The sequence below is a fragment of the Octopus sinensis genome, linkage group LG11, assembly GCF_006345805.1.
Source record: "Octopus sinensis linkage group LG11, ASM634580v1, whole genome shotgun sequence".
In the NCBI taxonomy this organism is placed as follows: domain Eukaryota; kingdom Metazoa; phylum Mollusca; class Cephalopoda; order Octopoda; family Octopodidae; genus Octopus; species Octopus sinensis.
This window is the reverse complement of record NC_043007.1, coordinates 64,679,303-64,695,950: the sequence shown is the minus strand read 5'-3', so window position 1 is coordinate 64,695,950 and position 16,648 is coordinate 64,679,303.

Below are 16,648 nucleotides of genomic sequence, written 5' to 3'. Positions count from 1 at the left end.
TTGACTGCGGCCATGCTGGAGCACCGCCTTTATAGAACAAATCGATCCCGGGAATTATTCTTTGTAAGCCTAGTACTTATTCTATCGGTGTCTTTTGCCGAACCGCTAAGTTACGGAGACGTAAACACACCAGCATCGGTGTCAAGCGATGGTTGGGACAAACACACACACACACATATATATATATATATATATACGACGGGCTTCTTTCAGTTTCCATCTACCAAATCCACTTACAATGCTTTGGTCGGCTCGAGGCTTTAGTAAAAGACCCTTGCCCAAGGTACCGCGCAGTGGAACAGAACCATGTGGTTGGGAAGCAAGCTTCTTACCACACAGCCACTCCTGCGCCTATGTATATAAAATATGCATATATATATATATATATATATATATATATATATATACTAGCTGGTGTACTTGGTTATTCCCGGGGGTAAACATGTTCTATTGAAACACCTTATTACTCTGATATAAGAAAGCAATTTCGTTATAATTGTCACAAAAGGTGTATTTTCCGTTACAAAAAGTACAAAAAGCTGTCAGCTGGAGGAGGGAGAGATCGCTGGAGGTTGGCGAGAGAGGTTTTCGGAGGTTGTCGGAGGTTGGCGAGAGGCAAAGACATTATTTTGCTTAGCGAAGGCATCTGGGAAATGCATAACTGGTGTCATTCACGGGAAAACTACTGTTTTACCGTGAGAAAAGCGCTGTTGAAGTGTAAAGTGAAATTTGGCAGTCGAGCATCGAATCCACCCTATGCCTGCATGAAGCCACTACAAATACGTTGTGGAATAAAAATTTTATCAACTGTCATGGAAAAAGTGTCACTGTAAAAATGCAGAATTATCAAACCAGTATGTATGCATAGAAATGTATGAATGAAGTCTTTAAGGTTTAAGATTCAAATCAAGGAAGTGCAATAATAATGTTTAGCAGTTCAAAAACTGTGAGTAGTGAAATGCAGAATTAGGTCGGCTGATCGTGAGAATCAAATAGTGATCGCTTCACTAAAATCTGTAGATGGTATGGGTTATTTCCCTTGGGTTGTTTAAATAAAATATTAGTAATATGTGGTAGATAGAAGGATCCACTGGAAGAGCCCTATTGTCGATTTCTTTTCAACAATCTAAGTATGTCACGAGTTTTCCAGACATGAGTTCTACTCACGTGTCAAAATATAAAAGTGATATTGTCTGCAAAATTTAGAAAAGGGGCACACAAAAAAATCAATATTCAAAGTAATCGAACATAAACAATGAAATGGGTTATTTCCCTTCAGTGTTTAAAAACTATATTGTACAGGTGCTGTGGGTTATTTCCCTTAGGTGTTTAAAAAAATTAGCTATATGAGGTAGATATAAAAGTCCCTTCAACAATCTAAGTATGTCACGAGGTTTCCAGACATAAGTTCTACTCACGTGTCAAGAATCATCAAAATCAATAAAACGATGTAGGAGTTAGCTAACAACGACACAAACACACACCGATTTTCCACATATGTAGTAGATGTGTGTGTGTTTGTGTGTTGGGGTGTAAATAAAAATACACGCTCATCATATAGATAGATAGATAGATAGATAGATAGATAGATAGATAGATAGATAGATAGATAGATAGATAGATAGATAGATAGATAGATAGATAGATAGATAGATAGATAGATAGATAGATAGATTATATTTTTACTTAACAATAGATACCTGGAGATAAACAACGTCAAAGGATTATCTGCCAATAGATAGATACTAGGCAATAAACATGTATAGATATCGATCTATATATACAATATACATACAAATGAGAAGACTGACATATTGAAATTTCAGTTCGTCAACTAGAAAGCAGGAGAAAAGCACGAAAAACTGTTCTATGGGTTGAATTTAGAGTGTCGTATCATTTTTCCTTGAAATCCTTGTTACGATGGTGTCCAGGGATTTTCTTTATTCAGGTAGTAATTTAAATAATCAGTTTTTTTTATAATACCCTCTCTTTCACACACATTTTCAACACACACATCGTTCTTATTTCGAAACTATCGACAGATACACACGCACGTGTGTATATGTGTGCGCATGTATGTATCGTTGTTTGCGTAGATTCTCAACGTATAAGTATGTATGTATGTATGTATGTATGTATGTATGTATGTATGTATGTATGGATGGATGGATGGATGGATGGATGGATGGATGGATGGATATCTATATATGCATGTGTATATATATATATATATATATATAGAGAGAGAGAGAGATTCAAAATGTGACCGCGCGTACCGTTGGCGATTTTTTTTCTCCGTCTTCCCTTCCTTGGATCTTTCCTTTCCTATGTTCTGACGAAGAGCTCTTTCTCGAAACGTTAAATCCTCCTTCTTTCTTCCTTCCTGAGTGTCCAATAAACACTATGCTTGTTCCACGTCCTCGCGTTGTTGTGTTTTTCTCTTTGTGTTTTCATGTTTGGATTAACTGTATATATATATGTTGTTCCACGTCCTCGCGTTGTTGTGTTTTCTCTTTGTGTTTCATGTTTGGATTAACTGTATATATATATGTTTGTGTGTGTGTGTGTGTGTATATGTATATATATGTGTGTATATATATATGTATGTATGTATGAATGTATGCATGTATGTAAATATATATGTATGTAATATATATGTATGTATGTAAATATATATGTATGTACGTACGTACGTATGTATGTATGTATGTGTGTGTGTGTGTGTGTGTGTGTGTGTGTGTGTGTGTGTGTGTGTGTGTGTGTGTGTACCAAAGTACAGGTGAGGATATAAACTTCGGAGGTATAAAAATATCCAAGATTAAACTGGTTGAATACCTAGCAATATAGGCACCGGGTCTTGTCAACGCTACTCTTTTACTCTTTTACTTGTTTCAGTCATTTGACTGCGGCCATGCTGGAGCACCGCTTTTAGTCGAGCAAATCGATCCCGGGAATTATTCTTTGTAAGCCTAGTACTTATTCTATCGGTGTCTTTTACCGAACCGCTATGTTACGGGGACATAAACACACCAGCATCGGTTGTCAAGCAATGCTAGGAGGACAAACATAGACACAAACATACACTCACACATATGTATATATATATACGACGGGCTTCTTTCGGTTTCCGTCTACCAAATCCACTCACATGCTTTTATTCGGCCCGAGGCTATAGTAGAAGACACTTGCCCAAGGTGCCACGCAGTGGGACTGAACTCAGAACCTATGATTGGTAAGCAAGCTACTTACCACACAGCCACTCCTCTCCATCTTTTCTCTTGTTTTTATAATGATAGATAGATAGATAGTATAGATAGATAGATATAGATAGATAGATAGATAGATTAGATTATATTTTTACTTACAATAGATCCCGATGGTTGATAAACAACGTCAAAGGATTATCTTGCCATAGATAGAACTAGGCAATAAAGCATGTATAGATACGATCTATATATACAATATACATACAAATGAGAAGACTGACTCCATGAAATTTCAGTTCGTCGACTAGAAAAGCAAGAGAAAAGCACGAAAAAAATAACTGTTCTAATGGGTTGAATTTAGAGGTCTGTAAATCACATTTTTTATCCTTGAAATCCATCCTTGTCGTTGGTGTCCGGGATTTTCTTTATTCAGGGTCGTAATTTAATAATCAGTTTTTTTTTTATCATCTACCTCGCTTTCATCTACACATTTTCAAACACACACATCGTTATTTATTTCGAAACTATCTACAGATACACACGCACTGTTGTATATGTGTGCGCATGTATGTATCGTTGTTTGCGTAGATTCTCAACGTATAATGTATGTATATATTTATGTATGTATGTATGTATGGATGGATGGATGGATGGATGGATGGATGGATGGATGATATATATCTATATACGTATGTGTATTTTATAGATATATATATATATAATATATATATATCTATATATATATAGAGAGAGAGAGAGGAGAGGAGAGAGATATTCAAATGTGACCGCGCGTACCGTTGGCGATTTTTTTCTCCGTCTTCCCTTCCTTGGATCTTTCCTTTTCCTAAACTAAATTCGTTTTATTGGTCACAAGAGCTAACAAAATCAAATAAAACATGTAAGGACAAAATACATGACGAAAGTTACAAAAGGTTTTTTGTCCGTTTGAAAGTCCGTGTAAAAATGCAGATAACAACGAAAATATAACAAGTAAAAACTCCCAATATTGGGAGGCGCTACGAAAGGTTACTCGTGGAAAAACCCATAAAAGCCACGGGAGCCTGGTCAAAAGGCGGGTAGAGAGCCCCTTTTTCCTTTTAATTTATCTTTTTTTTACAGGTGTATCCTCAGAATTGGTCCGTTCATACTGGCCATTCTTCCGACATTCACCCACCTTGCAATAAATTTGCTACGAAACAGCACTTCCCTCTCTACTCTCATCTTCCTTTTCAAGTGGGACTTGAAAAAGTTGATGAGGCCTTGGCCAAAGAGGAAAGTGTCTGACTTTAGTCCTTTCAAACCTGTCCACCATACCACCTCTTTCGCTACAGCCACTAGAGAAGGAAAAATTCCCTTGCCCTTCCGGTTAAAGTAGGTCGGTTGGGCAATCTTCACTATGGATTCAGCTGATAGCCGGATCCGCCCTATACGCGACAGTAGCTGTTCGACATAAACCCAGAGGTCAGCAATACTCGGGCACTGGACGAGTGCGTGCAGAACGGTTTTATCGTCCTGGCAGCACCTCGGGCAGGCCCTGCTGACGGCACTTCCATGCCAGTAGAGTTTATCTCGAATAGGCAGCGCTCCTCGGTAGCACTGCCATGCGAGGGACCTCTGGAAGTTATCCATGGGCCCCGGCCCGAAAGTTCTTCCGAACAGACTGTTCAACTCGTTATCGTCAACGCCTAGAGTTTCCCCGAGAACGTCATCGCACTTTTCTTCCACTAACCCTCTATAGAACGCTATCGTGGAACTACTACCGATCGCATTGCCCGCTTGACTGAGGGCGGAGAGAGCTTGACGGCACTCGAGGTGCCAAGCGCCCTTTCTCGGTCTGCGTTTGATCCAAGACTGCAGCTCTGTCAAGGAGACGAGCTGCAGAAACTCGTGTCTGACAAAGGACGACCACACTTGTTCACCGTCTAGGAAACGCTTGAGATGCCGTAGCCTGAGCGCATGTTTGCGTATCAGTAACCACGGCATGCCAAGGCCTCCGTTCAGCGGCCGTTGACAGCAGATGGAGCGCCTGAGCAGTGGTACCTGACCCTTCCACAAAAAGTTGAAGAGCAAGAGCACCAGCTTGGCCAACCGGCGGTCGGGACGAGGGACGACGGTCAATCGGTAATAGATGACGGATGCGATGTACGCATTCGCCACCTCCGCTCGACCTTTCAAGGACAGCTTCCTCTCGGTCCATTTCTGGGTGAGATTGGCCACCCTGCTCGTCACTTCCCAGTTTTTATCCACCTGGAGGTCCGGACCGAACCAGACTCCGAGCAGTTTAACGGGTCTGTCTGTCCAGCGCCCTACGACGCTGTTGGACGACATGGACTTGCCTCTCCAGGTGCCCAGTTGCAAGCCCACGGACTTTTCTGCGTTAATGTTTGCACCTGTCACCGCTTCGTACTCGTTTAGCGTCTCGCCGATCAGGTCAATGTGCTTGTGGCTCGACACCGTCACGGTGACGTCGTCGACATAGGCAGACACACTGTTTCCACATCCTAGATCGCGCGGGATACTCTTCAGAGCCTCCAGCTTCCGCAGTCATGGCTCAAGAGTCAACACGTACAGGAGGGAGGAGAGAGGGCATCCTTGGCGAACCGAACGCAAGATGTCGAAAGGCTCCGAAAGGTGACCGTTCACCCGTATCACCGAGCAAATGTTATCGAAAAATACTTTAGGAATGAGAACCCAGGTTCGAAATTCCATCAAGACACCTGATGGGATGAAGGGGATATCAGCCGGAACGTTGTGTTAACAACAACATGAGGACAAATATCTGTCAAATATAAATAATGTAAATAATGAACCAAAAAGTACCCCCAGGACCTTCGGATGACATTATCTCTCTGAACTGTGGTGTGTGTGTGTGTGTGTGTGTGTGTGTATGTACAACTCACCTGACAATACATTCATATTCATTTGCTTTCAACACTTCTGGCATATAATTAATCCTTCTCTATCTATCTATCTATCTATCTATCTATCTATCTATATTATATATATTATATATATATATATATATATATATATATATATATATATATATATATATATATATATATATATATATATATGCGTGTTTATAGATTATATATGGCTTATCTACATAAGTGTGCCCCTCACGATGTTGTTTTTTCTTCAAATTTGTTTTAGATAGTGTACATTACGATGATATAGGAATTTGTTGTGAAAATTTTTTTCAGAGAGTGTGAGAGGAGTTTCGGATAATTCACACACTCTGACTTTGTTTCTTCTAATGTTTTAATGTAGATTATAATCATATTGGAAAAAATATTACTTTTGAGGAATTTTAAAATTATTGCTATATAGTAATTAAAGTAGGAGGAAGGTGGAATGCGGTTTTAAGTCAGACACGACGAACGTCGGGTAGGCATGAAATAATTTTCATTTCTCCCTTTCATTGTTCTTTCTATCATTCCTTCGTCATCTCTCTCTCTCTCCTCGATCGATGATCGATCGCTCTACCTATCTATCTACCTCTCTTCCTCTTTCTTACGCTTGCCCGCAGGCAGATACACTCGCACACACAGTATTGTTAATCATTTGGAGTCGAAACTATTCCGGACTTTCCAGTTCTAAGCAGACGACATTTTACAATGTAACAACGAATAATTATTTAGAACCTTATTGCTCTTGTTAGAAGATGATATAAGTCTCTGTACTCATATGAACAAACTGTTTAATGTCTAAATTGTAGGTAAAGTATGTTAGTAAATTCAATGTAAACAAATCATCCCTTCTCTACAGCTTACAAAATTGGAGTAGTAGGGAGAGAGGGGCGTCAAAGTATTCCTGTATTCTATATAACAGGAAATTCGCTAGAGCTCCTTTGCATTTCTGTAAGAGGATTGCTGGAAATCCATCAGGCCCTGTGAGTTTAAGCTCATTTCAATCTTTTACATTTTTGTCCCCCAATTTTCCGCTCTTTTCCTTCTCCAAAAGTCGGCCAGTTTACTGCCTCTTTTTGATACTCATATTGCTCCTACACTTATTATCAGATCACTACCGTCTCTCTCTCTCTCTCTCTCTCTCTCTCTCTCTCTCTCTCTCTCTCTCTCTCTCACACACACACACACGCACACACAGACACACACACACACACACACATACACTCATATACTGTTAGGTCAACCCGTTTACGTTGAAGCCGAAACTATCCGGAAACAACCGAACTTTTCCTGTCTTTCCAATTCTAAGCAGACGACATTTTACAATTGTTACGCAATAACGTAGAACCTTATCGCCTCTGCGTAACAACAGTATCAGTGCCCGTATTATTCGCGGGGAAATCACCAAACGTATGAGTAAAAGGTAAAGTACATTGTTAAATTCATTGAAAAAATTCACGAATATTTATAAAATTGAAACTAAAGTGAGTGGGGGAGAAGCTAGAGTTCAAATCAAGAAAGATCGAGAATGACAAAGTAGAAAGAGTTCTTTGCGAAGAGAAAAATATTTAAATGCATCTTCTCATTTGACTTGTTAGAAATATCAAATGTGATAAGGTGATGTCTCCCTCAGTTTTCTCTTTCTTTCATTTTCTCTCTTTTTCATTCATTCTCTTACTTGTTCTCTATCTACCTTCTTTTTGACCCCTTTAACAGTATTTCTCAAATACTACACTTTAAACACCACAATGTAACGAAAATATTTGCTGCTTTCTCTTTCTCTCTCTTCTCTCTCTCTCTCTCTCTCTCTCTCTCTCTCTCTCTCTCTCTCTCTCTCTCTCTCTCTACTCACATTAATAATAATAATAATAATAATAATAATATATACTAGCAGTATAGCCCAGCATTGCTCGGGCTTGTTTTCTTTTCGACCCTTTAGAATTGGAATCTTTGAAAAGTAAGAGTTTTGCATTATGTAACTTGTTATTCTCTTTAAGTGAACATTTTTCTGGTTGAAATACACCGAAAAATGACGACACAGCAGTAAAAAAATCGTAAAAAATAGGGATTTTCATAGAAAAAAAGCGCCTTTTTGATGTAAATAATTTTTGGTGTTAAGATGGTCCGATTTGAATTTTTTTCTTCTACGGAAGGAAGAGCAAGCCTTCTTCTATCATACTCTCAATTTTGGTCAACTTGCGTCGCAAGGTCTCGGAGGAGATAGTGTTAGTTGAAAGCTACCAAACCTGCCATACACAGACAACTTCAGCTTTATATATATATAGATGTATGTTATATAAATATATCATCATCATCATTTAGCCTCTGTTCTCCATGCTGGCATTTTTTTTTTACGGTTTGACTGGGGCTGGTAACCCAGTGATGCCTTTCCTAACACCAGCCACGAGTATGGGTGTCTTTTACATGTCACCAGCACTGACCATGACTACAATTTCATCAAATATATATATATATATATATTTACAGGGGGTGTAAGATATTTGAGGACTGATTTATGTTTATAAAAAACAGACATGTAATAACAAGTAATAACTTTAGTTATCAATAAATGCTTCTATATGAGATATAAATCATCTACATGCTTGAATCAAGTGGTCCTAGTTCATTTTGAACATTATTCTGACTATAGCAGCTTTCAAAAAATCTTTGCTGTTATGAGTGTGTTCATTGACCTCTTTGTCAACAATGCTCCACATATAATAGTCCAATGGATTAAGATCTAGGGAATTAAGAGGCTAAATGTTAGGGGTTATGTAATCCTGAAAATTTTCAGCCATCCATTCCTGTATTATTAGAGCCATGTGTGATAGTGCAGAGTCTTACTGAAACACATATGGCCTTCCATTGCATACACTGTCTATTCAGGGCTTAATTATTTCCAGGACCTCACTGTAGGCAGCAGAGTTAACTCTAAGGCCTTGTAGAAAGAAGTAAGGAAGCATCACATGTCCTTCATTACTGACAACCCTTAAAACTGTGATAGTTGCAGGAAATTTTGTATGCATAACACTTGGAACTTCAGAAGGGTCTGCACATAACCATCTATAATTTCTTCTGTTAACTTTTTGATCTTGGTCGAAGTTTTTCTCGTTTGAGAAAAACCAAATCAAATAATCTTCTGCTGGATTTTTCAGTTTGTTTAAGAGCCTTTTAGATCTGATGTAATGATTTTCCTTTGCTTTTTCTGACAAGACTTATATCTGATGTCTTCGGGGACAACATTTCTGACTGCTCCTTCTAACACATGGAGATCTTTTGCAATTGACCTCATGAACTTTCTGGGATTGTAATCAATGGTCTGTTGAACTTACTGGATAAATTCAAGTTTTCTGGTGATTTCAGAGTGTTTAGAATGCTTTTTATGCTTTGATACTGGTATTACATTTCCTTGTAGAAGAAAGATATGGCAACTTTTAAAATTCGAGATATTTCTAAATCGCTATACTTAGCCTTTATAACCACAATAAAAGCATGCCACTTCATTTCTTGAGTAAGCTGAGGGTCTGCCATTATCTTCTGAAACAAAGATTATACAGAGTTAGCAAAAAATTACAGCAATGACCCAAAAACGGTATGTCCTCAAATACCTTATGCACCCTGTGTATGTGTATATATATATATATATATCATAACTGATGAAAGAAACAGAAGATAGATTTGGCAGTCTTTATTCAGTACGATAAACGTTTCACTCAACACACTAACTGACATATGGCCATTAGTCCAAAAATTACATGTGTGTGTAGAGAGAGAGGCGGGGGTATGTAAGTCTAAGTAATTATATATGTGAATATGTGTGAAGAGATATTTATATGTATGTATCTACATCATCATAATTTTAATGTCCACTTCTCCATGCTCACATCAGTCAGGTAGAATTTGTTATAGTGGATTTTCTACAGCCAGATTTTCTTCCTGTTGCCAACCCTCACTGGTTTCCAAGTAAGCTAATATTTTCTCATAGCTAGACATGTTTTTATGGAAGATTAGAAATGAAGGACACTCATGACTATCATGGGATGTCAAGTCAAGGTGGTAGTAACATATGCATATATGTGTGTATCATCATCATCATCATCATCATTTAGCGTCCGTTTTCCATGCTAGCATGGGTTGGACGGTTCAACTGGGGTCTGTGAAGCCGGAAGGCTGCATCAGGCCCAGTCAGATCTGACAGTGTTTCTATGGCTGGATGCCCTTCCTAACGCCAACCACTCCGTGAGTGTAGTGGGTGCTTTTTACGTGCCACCCGAACAGGTGCCACACGGAGCTGGCAAATGGCCATGAACGGATGGTGCTTTTACGTGCCACCAGCATGGGGGCCAGGCCAGGCTGGCAACGGACACGAACGGATGGTGCTTTTACGTGCCACCGGCACGGGGGCCAGGCGAGGCTGGCAACGGACACGAGCAGATGGTGCTTTTACGTGCCACCGGCACGGAGGCCAGACGGGGTGGTGCCGGCAACGGCCACGATCGGATGGTTTGCTTAACCACAGCTGCTACTTCCATTGATGTTGATCGACCTCAATTTTGGTTCTGCTTTCTGATATCTGATTTGATTTGGTTTGATTTTCATTTTGATTTTGATTCTGACTGTTCTCACTGGTCTTGCCGGGTCTTCTCACGCACAGCATACTTCCATAGGTCTCGGTCTCTAGTCATTTCCTTGGTGAGACCTAAAGTTCAAAGGTCATGCTTCACCACCTCGTCCCAGGTTTTCCTGGGTCTACCTCTTTCACAGGTCCCCTCAACTGCCAGGGTGTGGCACTTTTTCACACACCTATCTTCATCCATTCTCGCCACATGACCATACCAGCGCAATCGTCTCTCTTGCACACAACAACTGATGCTGTATATATAATGTATATATATATATATATATATATATGTATATATATATACACATACACACACATGTGTGTGTGTGTGTGCATGTGAAGGTACTTGGCTGGTGGCTGATGACATACACACACACATACACAAAAAGAGAGAGAGAGAGATACAGCAGGCCTTTTGGTTTTCTTCTCTTTTTTTTTTTTTTCGTTTCTGACTACCAAAGGGTTTGATGGTCTCAGAGTAATATTAGAAGACACTTGCCCAATTTGTCACACTCTGAATGTACTAAGTACATTTTATTGTATCAGCAGCATGTTCTCAGCATGATAGAATAAAGGGTCCTTTTAACTCTTATGTTGTCTCCTTTCATTTGTTAACCACATTACAGCATATACTAGGGCATTTTATAGCAGCACCAACAATGGGGATTACTGAATGCTCCACAAGTCTGAAGAGTCCTCACTATTCTGTGGTGTCTGTTTGTTCAAGGCAACATGACCAAAAGAGAGAGTAGTAAAGGTGGGGGTAATGGAAGAGCTGCGGTGTTGGAGTGAAAGTATAATGAGAGAAACAGAATAATGGCAAAGTGGATACCAGAGAGTATAAGTTGGAGAGATTGAATGGGGAAAGGATGAATTATAGGTTAGTAATAGAGAGATAAGCATATCAAAGAGGTAAGGAACAGGAATTGGAAGCTTAACAAAAATATATTGGGACATAGAACCAAATGTACATATATACCTTCTAGCTGCCATTACTACCATCATTTTAATGTTCAAAAAGTCTTTCTTGCATGAGTGGGTGGTATCTTTTTTAGTACTCTGTTGCCAATCATCATGTTCCTTTATCATCGACATTGTAAGGCTCAGCATCCTTAGATCAGCCTTCATCATTACATTTCATGTATTCCTAAGTTTCTTCTACTTTGAGTAACCTACTCTTTTTTTATACAACTGCATATTCTTAATGTATTACATGCCTGTACCATCACTGTACCATCTTCTCTCTTGCACACTACATGTGATTCCTCTTATACTCAGCTTGTCTCAACTCATTTGTGTTGCATCATACATGCACACTAACATAATCAAAAGAGCATACTCACTCCATTTCTTTTTAATCTTTGCAAATCCTCTGCATTCAAGGCCACGTTTCAATACCTTATAGCATTACAGATTATACACAATCACAATACAATCTGCCCTTCACTCTGAGAGCTATTACCAATACTGGTAATAGCATTCTCAACTTTTCTCTCTTGTTCTTACATCTCTTCTGAAAATTAAATCATTTAGGTAACAAAAACTAGCAATTCTAAGGAGCCATTCAAGCATTTAAGAAAATCTCTTTGACATGTGCTCTTAGTGCTTAGTACCCCTGTGTATCTGTCTGTGCAACATATACAGTTCATCTTTACTGTTAGCCTGTCATGGATGTATCCATAGTATGTATGTATCCATAGTTCACACTTGGTACACCATATGGAATTTCTACTCATTCCTTATCTGCTTAGTAAGCACAGCCATTTCCTTGATGGTAGCTGAATTTTCTTTCTTGCATATCAAAACTTTAGTGTTTGCTGAGTTTACTTTGATGCCTCACAATTTAAAATTTTGTTTCCTAAGTCTGAAATTTCTTTTCTAAATCTACTGCATATTCAACTCTAAGAACTAGGTCATTAGTATGCAGGAGTTTCCCACAGACAGCCCTAAACTTCTCTATTATAACTTGGTGAAGTATAATAAACTGGAGGAGTCTTGGGACTAAGCTTTAATTGACTCCCAAATGCATACTTCAATTGTCCTTCACACTTCATTCTGTCAGTGAGGCAAACACTTGCCTCACTGACTGCACCTCGACATTTCTTTGCACAGACCTCACAAGCTATTCATTTATACTTAGTTTTCTTAGCTACTACCAGATAACAAAGTGTGGAACACTGTCAGAAACCTTTTTCAGGATGATGACTGTTAGGTATAGTGGCTTACACCTGGTGAAGGAATTTTGCTGTTGTTCCACTAAGAATATGACATTGTTAGTACCTCTTCTTGACACAAAGCTAAACTGCATCTCACTAAACTGTCTACTATTTTGGCTATGAAAACACAGAAGCTCAAAGCTATTTTTCCCATAGCTCCTTTCCTCTTGCTTTTACAAGATATAGTAATCTGTTGTGACTTTCAAAATAGAACACTTTAAAAAATTTTTTGAACACATGTTTACAAATTCATTAACATTTTCTGTATGGTTCTAGAAACATGTATTAACAAATTCATTATTATTTTCTGCATTTTTCGCAACCCCATATTTACAAATTCAGTATTTTCTGCAGTGGTGAACTTGACCTTCAATTAAGCAGTTTTATTTTCTAACTGTTTTCCTAACCTACAATATGTATTCTGACTTTCTGTTGTTATTACACTAACACTAGCTGCATTAGTTTTTCAGTCAGACATTCCTGTTTCCTTTCTGGTCTAGTAACCCTACTCACTGTTTTTCATAGTTAGAAACCCAATTATTTAATGCTCAATATAATGTCAGAGTCTACATTTTTCACCTCTGTTATTACTTTGCTTCAATCAGAAATACTGCATACCAGCTTGAACGTACCAACTACAACACAGCATCTCTTTCAAAAGCCATCACAATTCAACAGTGACAAACAAATTAAACACTTCTGCAGCAGATCACTGGCAGCAACAAATGGCTCTAGCATCCAGTAGTTTGCATAATGCAGAACTTTCTACAAACTATTTTTTTCTCTAGTACAGATGTCATAAATCATATGTATGCTTGCAAAAATATCACCATCAGTCATTTATCTTTCTGCAGAGCCATTTGCATGAAAGCACACACTATGTTCACATTATGCAGACTCACTTGCATAATACATATGTGTACATACAAGTGTAATTTTGCAGTTTTGTACACACTTGCAGATCCACTTGCTCTCTTGCTCACACATTATGCAAATCTCTCCTACTTGCACCTTGCATATGCATGATACACGTCAGTCTCTTGGTTAACTCACCATCTATATCATTCATACCTCTCTCTCGCGCTCTCTCTGTATATATATGTATATATATGTATATATATATATATATATATATATATATATATATATATATATATATATACTAGCAGTATCGCCCGGCGTTGCTCGGGTTTGTAAGGGAAATAACTATATAAGCATTTTTAGAGATGTAAAGTATAATAGCCATCTCAATATGGCTAACCACAAAGGTGGGGGTGTTACTGTAGCTTTTTACGTTCTGAGATTTAATAATACATTTTTAGAGAGTTACTTCCCTTATATAATAGCAGAAAATTTCATTACAAATGGGAAAAATTGATGGTAATTTTTTTTTTAAATCGTAGACGTGCACTAATACCCAGAAGGGCTCGATATGAATCACGACTATAAGATACCCACTTTTGGTTACACTGCACCGCAAAATGTGGGAGTAGGAATCTAAATCATAGGAGACAGACACACAACTTCACTTTTATATATAAAGATATATATATATATATATATATTGTGTCTTTTAGTGACTTATTATTTAACACACTCACTGGTAAAGTTTCCACTCATTTACTTATTTATTTTTCCTGAAATTTTCGTTGTGTCTTGCAACCTTTTCAATAGTTGTTGACTCTGTCCATTATCTGAGCTGCGTTCTTTTTGTTTGTTTGTGCACATGTGTGTGGGTCAGTGTGTGTACTCATACACATGTATGTATGTATGTATCCATGCATGCATGTAAGTGTAAGTATGCATGTATGTATGTGTCTGTGTGCATATGTATGTATGTATGTGTGTACGTTTATATGCATGTATTCTGCATATTCATGTTTTTGTGTGTGTATGTGTGTGTTTGCTTGTGTGTGTGTACCTCTGTCTCCTTGTGTGTGCATGTCTGAGTGTATGGGTTTTTGTGACTATGTACTATGTCTGTATGTATGGATGTGTGTCTCCATATGTGTCCTTGTGTGAAGTGAAGTGTGTGTGTATATGGCCAGGTGTTTCAGTCTTCATTTGCATATGTATGTGTGTATGCGTGCTTGTCTGTTCATATTACCTATGTACCTATCCATCTGTATGTCTATCTATTTACATTAATATCCATTTGCCTACATACATGTGCATATACATATACATATACGTATACATATGCACACACACACATGCACACATCTACAAAACAGCCTACTAACTATTCTACCTGTATATAAATGTAAACTGTGGGTATGGGGGTATGATTAGCTACTATATATATTTCCTATTTAGTACTGGGGATGTTTCATTTATGAGGACATATTCCTGTATTTCTCTGAGTGTTAGGTCCTTTGGGTGCTTGGATAAAATGCACATGTCATGTTGACCCAGATTGCCTCCATGTTGGTCCTTGGTATGTTGGTAGAGTATGGAGGACTGTTTTTGTTGTCATATTGCCTCAAATGTTCGTTTAGCTTTTTCCACAATGCTCCTTGATGTCTCACCTATGTATGTCATGTTCATGTCTTTACAAGCACCTATGCATCTTATGTTTTAGACTACATTTCTAGTTCTACAGTTAATGCCAGAGCTAATCCTACATACTATGCAATTATCATTGGTGCATATGGTATTCTCAAAGAGATACATCCTATATAGTTGTGATTTGATGGAGTTCCCTGGCTTTTCAACAATCTTAATGTTGAGTTTGGTCTCCCTTAGGGCTTTCCTAAATCTATGGGCTAGTTCTCCATGGGCTGTGGCCTCTACAAACATCACTCCTTGATATTTGTCGGTTTTATACTAAATGTTCACTCTGTTTGCTTTGTCACAAGAATGCAGCTTGGATAACAGACTGAGTCAATGATTACTGAAAAGATTGCAAGACAACGAAAATTTTAGGAAAAATAAATAAATGAGTGGAAACTTTACCAGTCAGTGTGCTAAATAATAAGGCACTAAAAGAGAATGACTCTCCCCAGACACAACAAAATATGCTTCAACACACGAACTCACATAAAGTATCTTGCAAACCAAATCAAAAAACGAAATATACATACATATATATATGTATGTGTGTATATATATATATATATATATATATATATATATATATATATATATATATATATATATATATATATGTATGTATATATTAATTTGCGAAGGTGTCATTAATTCTATTATTATCCAATGTAACTATTTAAAAAAATGATAATAACAGAATCAATGACACAGGCAATAGCAGGCCAAAAATAGCATTAAATAGCCAAGGGATTAAAATTAATCAAAGGACATACTAAGTATGTCTACCTGCTTGAAATAACAGTCAAAACTCTTATTAAATCGCCAAAAATATACTGATGAAAAACTACAGAAATCAAACGAAGGCAAAATCAGGTTAAGACAATCTACTAACATACATTTAAGTACCTGGACTCATGTGAACTGGTTTCTGCACTGGCAAAATAAGCCTTAGCTTCTTCAGCAGGTAGACATACTTAGTATGTCCAAGTTTAAAAGTCGTTTTCATGCTTTAGGAATGGTCACTTGTTACTTGAAGATCAACCTCATTCAGGGCAACTGTCAACCTACTGAACAAATGAAAACATCATGAAAATTTATGAACTGATCTTGGAGGACCATCACTGAACAATTGGCAAACTTTCT